Raw genomic sequence first — 10,848 nt, 5'->3', positions numbered from 1 at the left:
CCCGTGAGCATGCGTCATCGAATCGGATGATGATGAGGGTGGCGTCGACATTCCTACAGGTAAGCCGTGTATGCGCGCGCGTATGAGTGAAAGAGGTAAAGAGATAAGATTACAAGACTACACAAACCTATGCAGTGCGTATCATTATAACTAATGGGTCGTCGCGGTTATAGTCTAGTATGCATGCAGCTTCTAGTTCGCTATAACCAATGGCTCTGATACCAATCTGTCACACCCTCAAAATCCACTAACGGAGTTTTACCGTCAGAGGGTGTGAACTGGCAGGATCGGAATCATCAGTTATAATCAAACCATAAAATAAAGTTTCAAAACCATGAAAACGTTTACGAGTAATTAAATGCGGAAGCGTAAAAACCTTTAATCAAAAGTTGCGTCACGCAGGACGACTTAAAACCAAAGATAACCGTTAAAAATAAGTTTGCAGGACAAAAGCGTTTTTAATCAATGCATGTTCCTAAACCGCGCGCCCGCCTCGGCTACCTGAGAATAACATACTAAAAGTGTCAACACAAGGTTGGTGAGTTCACAAGTTATATAAAAATAAATCGTTTAGCGTTTGCGTTCAGCGTTTTGCGTTACAGCGTTTTGCGTTACAGCGTTACAGCGTTACAGCGTTTTGCGTTACAGCGTTACAGATAGTGTTATGTCAAATTATATATCGATAGGTAGCTAGTCTATACAACAAGTATTACTAAGTGTTCGACACCGAAGCTGACTCGTTTGATAAGTGCCTTGTCACCAGGTCCTCCAGACCATGGTACGTGTTAGCCAAAATTACACCCGCTCGACCTCCAGTCGAGTTTAGCGTTGGGTGGGGTTTGTCAAACCCTAGTACTACTCAACAGTGACTCGCTATTCAAAATATTAACCGGTTCGATGTGTAGGACTTCAAATGTTTCGTTTGCCACTTAGCCTTTACAAGTGATATATAATTTATAACAAAATCTTAAATGCGTTGTGGAGTATGTTATCTCCCCCAAGTGAAAAGCGTTTGAAAACAGTTTAAAGAGGGGAAAGTGAAACTCACTGTTTGCGAAGAATTTCCCAAATTAAATCACCAAGATGCGCGTCACCGAAAAACTCTCTCTAGCGTTCTAAAACAATAAAGAGATTTTTCTAAGTGTCGGAATATTATCGAGTCTCTAGACCCGGCACATAATACCTATGCACATAACATGTTTTGTGTTTCGTTTGTGAATCATGTGTGACTTTAACAAGTGTTTTTGTGACACATTACATGTGTAAGCAATCATATACGTGCCAGTATTCATAACGTACATTACTAGCAATTATTCCCCGTAAGGGCATTTTGGTCAACAAATAACAATTAACTAGCCATTATTCCCCATGAGGGCAATTTGGTCAAATCATGGCAATCAATTGGCAATTATTCCCCGCAAGGGTATTTTGGTCAAAACATAACAATTATACAACAAGTATCATGTTTCATGCATTTTTACACAACTCAGCAGCTAGTTTCACCGAGACAGAAATCCTACTAGAAAGATTGTACTATTTCACCAATCATAGAATCTCAATTAATTTACCAAAAATCATCACAGAAGCACATATGTCTTAGGTTTCCAGAACATATTTTATTACATTTTTATTCCACATAGTTTTCTCAAAATCATCAAATCATTACAGCAAACTCATAACAGTCAAATTCATGCGCAACAGAATGTTACTTGCAATTCCCGTTAGACGAAAAATCCAATAAATGCAAGACCACTTGGGTTAGGCTCCTAACTCAATAAGTCAACTTCCAGAAGTGGAACCCACCCAATTGGTCTCGTAGTTCATGAGATATAACATTTACAACACAACCTAACAGCAGGTCTAACAGCTCAGCTTTGCACAATGTTTTTGTAAAATCATAAAAGTTAACTTCTACTTGTCCAAAAATTACAAGTTTATATTTTTTAGAAACTAGACTCAGCCTAGTTTACTGTAGTACCAACAATATCAACCAATTTTCATGTTTACACTTCGTTACAGTCACTTAAACATCAAATACACATTCTGTCCAGAAACTGTTTGCATCCAAACTCAATATATTCACAACCTATGAACTATCATGCATTCATATGACCCTCTAGACTCCATAAACACCATCCATGCACATCAATTACATATTACATACTTGATTAGGGTTTGTGTTTGAACTCAAATCAAAGACACAACAATCAACATGCAACAAGATTCAATCTAGTTATCAAATCATCATTCAATCAACCACAATCATATTAGCTATATACATACACAAAATCGGCAGCTTAGGGTTTGTGGTTAACCCAACAAACATCAAAATCAAGCAACAAGAATGTATAGGATAATCAAATATACCTTCCTAGCACCTAGTTCTTCAATCAAGGGCTTGAATTGATGTTGTATGTGTGTGTATTGATGGACAGCAGCCGTGTGGGGATGGGGTTTGGGTTCCGATCGGCAGCTAGGGTGTAGAATAATCATAAGTTAGGGTTTAGTTAATGGTGTATTTATAAACATAACAAGTTACAATCAAGTCCCTCCACTTTCAATTGTTGTTTTTCTAACTTAACTAACTAGTTTACATCTTGAGTTAATGTTCATAACCATGTTATCACGTAACACATAAGTCTAACACATAATTATCACATAATTACTGTTTTGTCGTTTTTCGTTTATTCCTCAATCGTTTGCGTCAACTCGTTTGCGTTTCGGTGCAAATCCCGAAAGACTACACATGTAGTAAGTGTTACGCGTCATTTAAACCCTAGTTTAAATGTAATGAAGTGTGCGTTATAGATTCAATGATCTTAAGTTTGAATTGACGGAGTTGAGTTAACGGAGTTAACCTGAAATTGACGATTGTCACATGTACCATCCGTTAAGCCGAAATATTTACAAAACACTTAATGGGAATGTTTTAAGCGATCCGTGAAAATATTTTTGATTTTTAAAAACGTATAATATGTTTTTATAAATTTACATAAAAATAGCCAAAAAATACTCGTTTTCGCACTGTTTGTCATAACCAGAATATTTTTCGCGCCAAAAACCGAACCCGAAATAAATTTGGGGTCGGGATTTCACATCCGGGCATAAAAACCGAGATAAATGGGCCAAAGTGGGACCAACCCCTTGCGGCCGCCACTTCTATTATTATTATTATTATTATTATTATTAATATTATGTTTACTTGATATATAAGAAAGCCTAGATATTTTGTTACCCCAACATTTTTCCAAAGGTTAACCAAATTGCTGTTGTTCTTAAACAAAAACCGCAATCCCTAAGGTAATCTTCCATGTTTAGATAATTAAATCTTTGTTTAAACAAGTTTAATACCATATAAACATAGTTTAATTGCCAAAAATCATTCCTAACTATGCAAATATCCTAAAAATGGTCCAAAAACATGTTTTGATCATACAAATGGTAAGGAACCTGGTTTGATAGTTTTTTTTTTGCCATAAACACAGATTATAGGGTTTAAACGGCGTTTTTATGATTCAAAAGTTCGGTTTAATACCCTAGCCGAAACACTAAGTTAAGAGGCTGCCATGTTGATGAAACTTGCTTTTTTTGTGATATAGGACCTATACCTAGCTTGCATAGAAGCACAAGAACCCGAAAACTTGATTAGAAGGGCGAAAACGAACCAAAACCGCTAAGGTAATACCGAATCACTCGATTACAGGCTGTTTAGGTTAAGGTTGTGATATGCATATTATATGTCATGAAATTTTTCAGGGACATTGGGGACCATATTGGGCCATTTATTTGGAAAAAGTAGTTAAAATGTTTGAAAAATTATTAAATATTATGGTGAACTCAGATTTGGTATATTATAATCACATATGAAACTTGGGATAATTTTGAAAAGCCTAAATATATTTTGTGCATTCACGTTTAATTGAGTTTTCGTAGTCGTTTTTGGCTCGAAAGGAATATTTGGCAAAGTTATCAGAGTTTGGAATTTTTCTAGGCTGTTTGGGATGTATTGTGGTCACTCAGAAATTTTGGTGGATTTTTCGGAAATCGTTTGGTATAAACGGACGATTCTCAGGCTAAATATAACAGATAAAATAATTTTTTTATAAATTAATAAATCAGTAAATATTTCCAGAAATTTTTTTATAAAAATATACATATTTTAATTGATAATTGATTAAATTTTCATAATCTAATGATTAACGGATATATAATTGTGCTAATTTGAAAATAAACAAATTAAATTCTGATAAAAACCGATAAGTTCGTGATTAACGAATCTGTTGGAATATCAGAACACCAAGAGTGGTCAAAAATCACATTTTTGGATTAATTAGGTAAAAACTAACTTTTTGTGAGATATCCGGACAATGTGAATAGATTGTGCGCGTTTTTCTCCAAACCAAACTAAATAAACGAAAACGAGCCCCGTAGCGAATCCAGACCCCCAATGTGTGATCTTTCTTTATATCTTAATCATTTTATCGACATGCTTACATCCCCATAACTGTTTTCTACACGCATAAACGAACAACTAGGCCGAGCTGGTGAAACTGGGAAACTGAGCCAGGTTCGGTTTGAAGTATTAGGCATTGAACAACATCACAATCTAAGTCTATAGACACTTTCTGAGCGTAACAGCTATACTCAGATTAGATATATAGGCCATTTAATATTAAGATTATAATAATATTAAATATTAATATTATTATAATATTGATTAAAGGAACAGTGATTAAGAGTCAAAGAAACCCTAAACTGACGCGCTACTGAATATCGATTAAACAGTGAGACTCATGACCCCCACTGTTTAAACAGTTTTACGAATTTTTGGGGTGAAAAACATGTTTGATTACAAATATATATGTTAAACGGGTAATGATGTGAATTATCTAAGTGCTAAAACATGAAAGTCCCCACTAACACAGTGATTAACTTCAAGCCGGTGGCTTGTAAATAGTACTATTGGTTTGACAAGCCAAACGGAATCGGCCCGCTTTCCGTGTCACATAGTGCTGTTTGCACGTGACCATACTTATACAAACAGGCTATGTAGTTTTAGATATAGCTACCGGGGCATGTTGTGGGCGGAAGGGGAGCTATAGTGGTTTATTGGGCATGGGAAATGGATGCACGAAGCACGAAAAAACAGTCAAGTCTTCACTGTAGCTTGGCATAATTACATCATTTACATACATACATACATACTTATATCATAATTACAAGTGTTACTTGTGATTACTCATAACTGTTTTCTTGAACCTCGTGAAACTCACCAACTCTAGTAGTTGACCAGTTTTAAACTGCTTTTCAGGATTACCAAAGTTGGAATAATGTGGTGATGTGCTACCTGTCGTGGAACGTGCTCGATGCTGAGTGAATAGATGCAAGTTACTAATAAAGAGTGGGACAGTTAATATATAATTTTGTTTGTATCATCTAGACTACAGATAAAGATAGAAGGATGTAATATAATGTAAATTAGTTTGTATTGTTTCTTTATAAACAATGTTATTCATACAAGAGGTGTTTGTTACATTCCCGTTTTACGCTTCCGCATTTTGCTAGTCATTGGTTATAGAGGATTAGGTTATTCCTTAGGATACCTAAAATATAACCGTAGGCTCGATTAACTCTAGGAAAATAATTAATAATAATTTAATATTATATACAGATGGATGCCAGGATGAATTTGTATAGCAAGCGAGTTATTATGGTCCGGAACATAATGACAGACTTGCTTATACGAGGGGATTCGGGGAGAAGTCGCGGAACGTGCGGGTAGGTAAAAAATGGCAACATATGTGTATAAAAGGTAATACTGGGTATGTATATATATATATATATATATATATATATATATATATATATATATATATAGAGACTTCTCATATATATATATATAGAGAGAGAGAGAGGTGGGATCCAGTGAAAACTACTCTTAAAGAGAAAACTTAAAAACTCCTAAAAACACCTTAAAACTATTTTTAACTGTTTTTTAAATTTTTTTTGAAGTTTCTATTTTTTCCATTATTCTTATATTTCGTTATTGGTTCCAAAAAACAAAAAAAAAGAAAAAAAACCCTTGTCGGTAACCTCGTCGGTGTACTGCACATGTGTAATGGTGTGCATTGCATGTATGCAAAAGTGTTTGTATTGCATAGTATACAACACTATTGCACATATTTAATACACACTATTGTATATATGCAATATAAGACTAATGCGCACATCGATTACACATTAGTAAGTATGTGTAATACAACATTAACGCACATGTGCACTACATCGACTTTTATTTTATTATTATTTTTTTTCTTATAATACAACACTACTATACATATACAATACACAAATATTGAATATATACAACTAAACACTATTGAACTTAAAAATACATAGTAATACACATGTGTATTACAACGGTTTCGCACAGTAATATGTATGTGCATTACATCGGGTTTTTTTAAAGTTTTTTTCGTGTTTTTTTTTATGTTTTTCGAGTGAAGGGGACCAAAATATAAGAATAATGGCAAAAATGGAAATTTGAAAATATTCTTTTATATTTAATTAAAAATAATTCTTTAGGAGTTTTTAAGTTTTCTTCTTAAAGATGAGTTTTCTCTTTATCCATATATATATAAATACACACACACACACACACACACACACACACACATATGTGTGCTTATCTGAAACAAGGTGTATGAATACGTGTACGTACTGTAATATCGAGAATGATAAAACGTTATTATAATTTAATATTATATTCAATTATAATCATTATTAATTCTTATTATAATTGAAATTAAATTATACTAAAACTAATATTATGTTTTATTATAATTAATATTAGATGTGGCCTAATTAATTAACTTCCCCTATCCTAGCTAACACTATCAATAAATATGATTATTATAACTAACCATTGTACATGATATGGCAAGGAGCAGCGACTACGTACCAGAAGAAGAACCGGTGATATCTATTGAGGAAGAGGACCCATAAGAGGACCCGGAAGAGGATCTAGAAGAAGACCCGGCGGAGGATGAGGAGGAGGTAATTATTAGAGAACCACCCAGTAATGAGCCCGACCTGTTTGGTTATAGATGCGATAGTTATCCACCCCGGTCACCACATAGACATCAGGATGAGATTACCAAGTCAGTATCGTTCACCCACTAGGTTAGGTAGATTACCCACTCCACTTATCCACCTGTCCTCGACGACCTCAGTTACACGACAAGCTCGTCAGACCGCTCGTATTAGGGTAACCCCGATTGACCCTTCCTTATCCCCACTTAGATCAACCTATCATCGGGGAGAGCCTTCACTTCCTAGGACAGGTACTACACCCTCCCGGTCGTTGAGTGTGCCTACCCTTAAACCCGACCTCCCAGACATAAAAAACAACTCTTGGATGGCTGTCCTGACTGACCGTGTGATAGACTACTTGATAGCCATTGCTAACATTAACCAGGGGAGGAGAGACGTAACTCCGTGCTTATTGACACTACATCAGATGGTGTTGAACTTACAGCAATCAAATGCCTACCACCGTTGGTGGTAGGATAGGGTGACAGTATGACTATAGAGCTGTTACTAGGTGATTACGGTGTTTTTATTTTTATGTTCTTGGTTAATCCATCGATTTTATAAATAGATGCAGTGTGTTACGGACCTGTATACGTAGACTCTTGACACTCCATGTATATATATATTAGTACGTATGCTGACATGGAGCATGATTTTGATGTATTATTACAAGCACTGGCCCTCACAGGGTTAAGTCGACCGTCACTTAGTGACAGATTTTGATATATAGATGCAAGCACTGGCCTTTATCAGGCTAAATCTATGTACCTTTTGTTATCAGTGTACAACACAATATATGAAATACCAGTGTGTTGTTTGAATTACTTGTACAATTATTATTACGATTACTGTTTTGATATGTTAGGTGATTGAATTAATATTAATTGGCTTATATTCGCTTATCATTATATAATGGCCCCAAAGAAAGCAACCCCTATGACTGAGGCGGAAATAGCCGAGATGTCTGCTCAGCAAATGCAGGCAGTGATCGCACTTATTGTAGCACAAGTAACTGCCGGTGTAAATGCGAACTTACAACAAACCAACAACCAATCAATAATGCTTCACCAACCAACACTGAAACTGTCACAAATAACATTCCCCCACCTAATACGAACGCTGCTCCCAATGCAAATAATCCCCCACCAGATACAAATACTATCAACAACAATAATCCCCCTGTAAATAAGAACAACATGGGAAACAATAATCCTCCACCGAACCCAAACAATAACAATAACAACCCTAATCCCCCTTGGAGAGAATATTCAATCAAAAACTTAATGGCTTATAAACCGATTGATTTCAAGGGCACCGAAAGGCCAAACGGGTTGATTGAATGGATGGAAAAGACTGAATTTGTCCTTATTATTAGCAATTCTCCACCTGAAAGCATAGTAAAGTATGTTACCTCTACATTTACTGATCACACCTTGATGTGGTGGAACACAACGGTACAAATAAAAGGACAGGATACTATTAACCGCGGGACTTCGGCTGCACTTAAAACATTAATGCCAGAACATTTCTACCCAAAGAACGAAATCCAAAGGTTAGAACTTGAACTCTGGAACATGGATATGAAAGGAGCGGATCATCTGGGGTACACAAACCGCTTCAATGAACTGGCTCTCTTAATACCATGGTTAGTAACTCCTGAAGATAAACACATTGAACGTTATATTTGGGGTTTAGCCCCAGAAGTGAGGAGTTTGGTGAACTTTGTGGGTCACACGTCGTTTGAAAATGCCACGACTCATGCCGGCATTGTGACTTTCGATTTGGTCAGAAGTGGTGTATTGAGAAAGGCCAGAGAATCAGTGGGTATGAAACAAACCAACTATGGGACTAGATCACAAGGAGGGCAATCAAGCAAACATGCACGCCCGACAATATGAAATTATGCTATAACCAGTTCAGATATGAAGCAAGACAACTAAAAGGGACCCTTGCCAAAGTGTGACAAATGTAATTACCATCATGTGGGGGAGTGCAGATTGCCGATATGTCAAAAATATGGTAGAACTGGGCATTATGCCCCAAATTGCCGAGCAGGTGCAGAAATTGTGAACCGACCAATCCAAACAACTCAACCTCCTCGTCCACAACCACCTAAACCTCAACCAATCCACCAAAACCTGATCCAAAAGATATCAGCTGCAACAACCTATCGTGCCTACTTTGAGTGTGGCAGTACAGAACATATAGAAGGAACTGCCCCAAGTTGAATCCAAGAACAGTTACGAGACAGAACCAAGCATCGACTTCGAATACGCCTAGAGGACGCGCGTTTGTTATTGGGTCAGCAGAAGCATGACAGGACCCGAACATGGTGACAGGTACATTTATAGTCTCTAATCAATATACTTCTGTATTATTTGACACGGGTGCCGATAGAAGTTTTGTTCCAACTAGCTTTTTATCCTTGGGAAATATGCCGGTTAGTGAACTAACAAATCCTTATTCTATAGAACTCGCTAGCGGTAATTCTGTACCTGTTAACCAAATAGTCCAAAACTGTTCCATCATCCTAAGCGACCACCCATTCCTTATTGACCTGCACCCAGTAAAGCTAGGGAGTTTTGATGTAATTGTCGGCATGGATTGGTTAATCAATTATAAGATATAGTTGGTTCTTGTCTTGTTTAGGCATTTGGTGCCCTCTCTGCTCGCCTGCTTAGTGGCAGAGCCACCTTCTTTGGGGTCAGTGAGGAGGACATGACAATCCCCCACTCCGACGGTTTCTTTCTTTCCAACCGGATTCTACCCAGCCCGGTCCTATTTCAAACAAAAGAAGCAAAGATGGGAAACCCTCGTAAAGGCCGCAAGGCGTGTCGCCTTCAAATTCAGTAGTGAGTCTTCTTTCTACTCTATACTTTTGTAATAGAAAGTAGACTCAAGCCTCACCCCTCCATCTTTTTCCGGGTCTTCTTTGATAGATAGAGATAGATAGGAACTAAGCAATAAAAAGAGAATAGGGTTGGGTTAGGGGAACATTCGAGCGATTTCCTTCGCGGATCTAAACGCGCTCACAAGGCGCACAATAAGAATAAGATCAATAGAGAATTCATAAGGGACCATTTGAGCTACAGATCGTAATGCTCCTAGAAAGACATATTTCGAATATAGAGGAGTTAAAGTTCCCAACAATCAATGACTTTTTAATTTCCTTATATGAACCGTACGAGCACGTCTCTTGTCACCGCCCCACCGCACATACGGCTCCATACCCCAACCCAACTTGCTCTGGCCCCGGGTTCTTCCTTTATATTACTTGGTAATCAGACCGTAGGAGCATGGAGTATTCACTTTTGACTGATAGAAAGCATCCCTCTTTTTCCCTCCTGCCCGAACCCGCAAAAAAATCCAAATAGATCAAGTTTTTCTTGCCGGGGGAGTTGTGTCGGAGACATAAGCAGTACTCCCCCCTTAAAGGCAGCGATTCGGTTGGTCTGCTATTGATATAGATTAAAGACCGAGCGAAAGCGTTACGGAAATGATCTACCAATTCGAATTTTGATCTTGACATGTTGGTGCTTTTAACCGTATCCTTCTTGCCCTAACCAAAGTCCAGGAACGGATCCTTTTGCCTGGAATGACTGAGGTCAAATGACAAATTAGGCGGTAGCCAATCAAAAGCCCAAGAGATAATGCCCTAGTTCGATACCTGATGACTTGCCCTACTTTTTGTCTAAATCGGTTGATTGAATGTCTAAGGTAGGGCCTTCTTTGCCAAAGTAATGGGGCCCTTCCAAT

Source organism: Bidens hawaiensis, unplaced genomic scaffold (assembly GCF_021521415.1).
Source record: "Bidens hawaiensis isolate Kalapana, Puna unplaced genomic scaffold, B.hawaiensis_p1.1 tig00004539_1, whole genome shotgun sequence".
NCBI classification, from domain to species: Eukaryota; Viridiplantae; Streptophyta; class Magnoliopsida; order Asterales; family Asteraceae; genus Bidens; species Bidens hawaiensis.
This window is presented reverse-complemented; position numbering follows the sequence as displayed.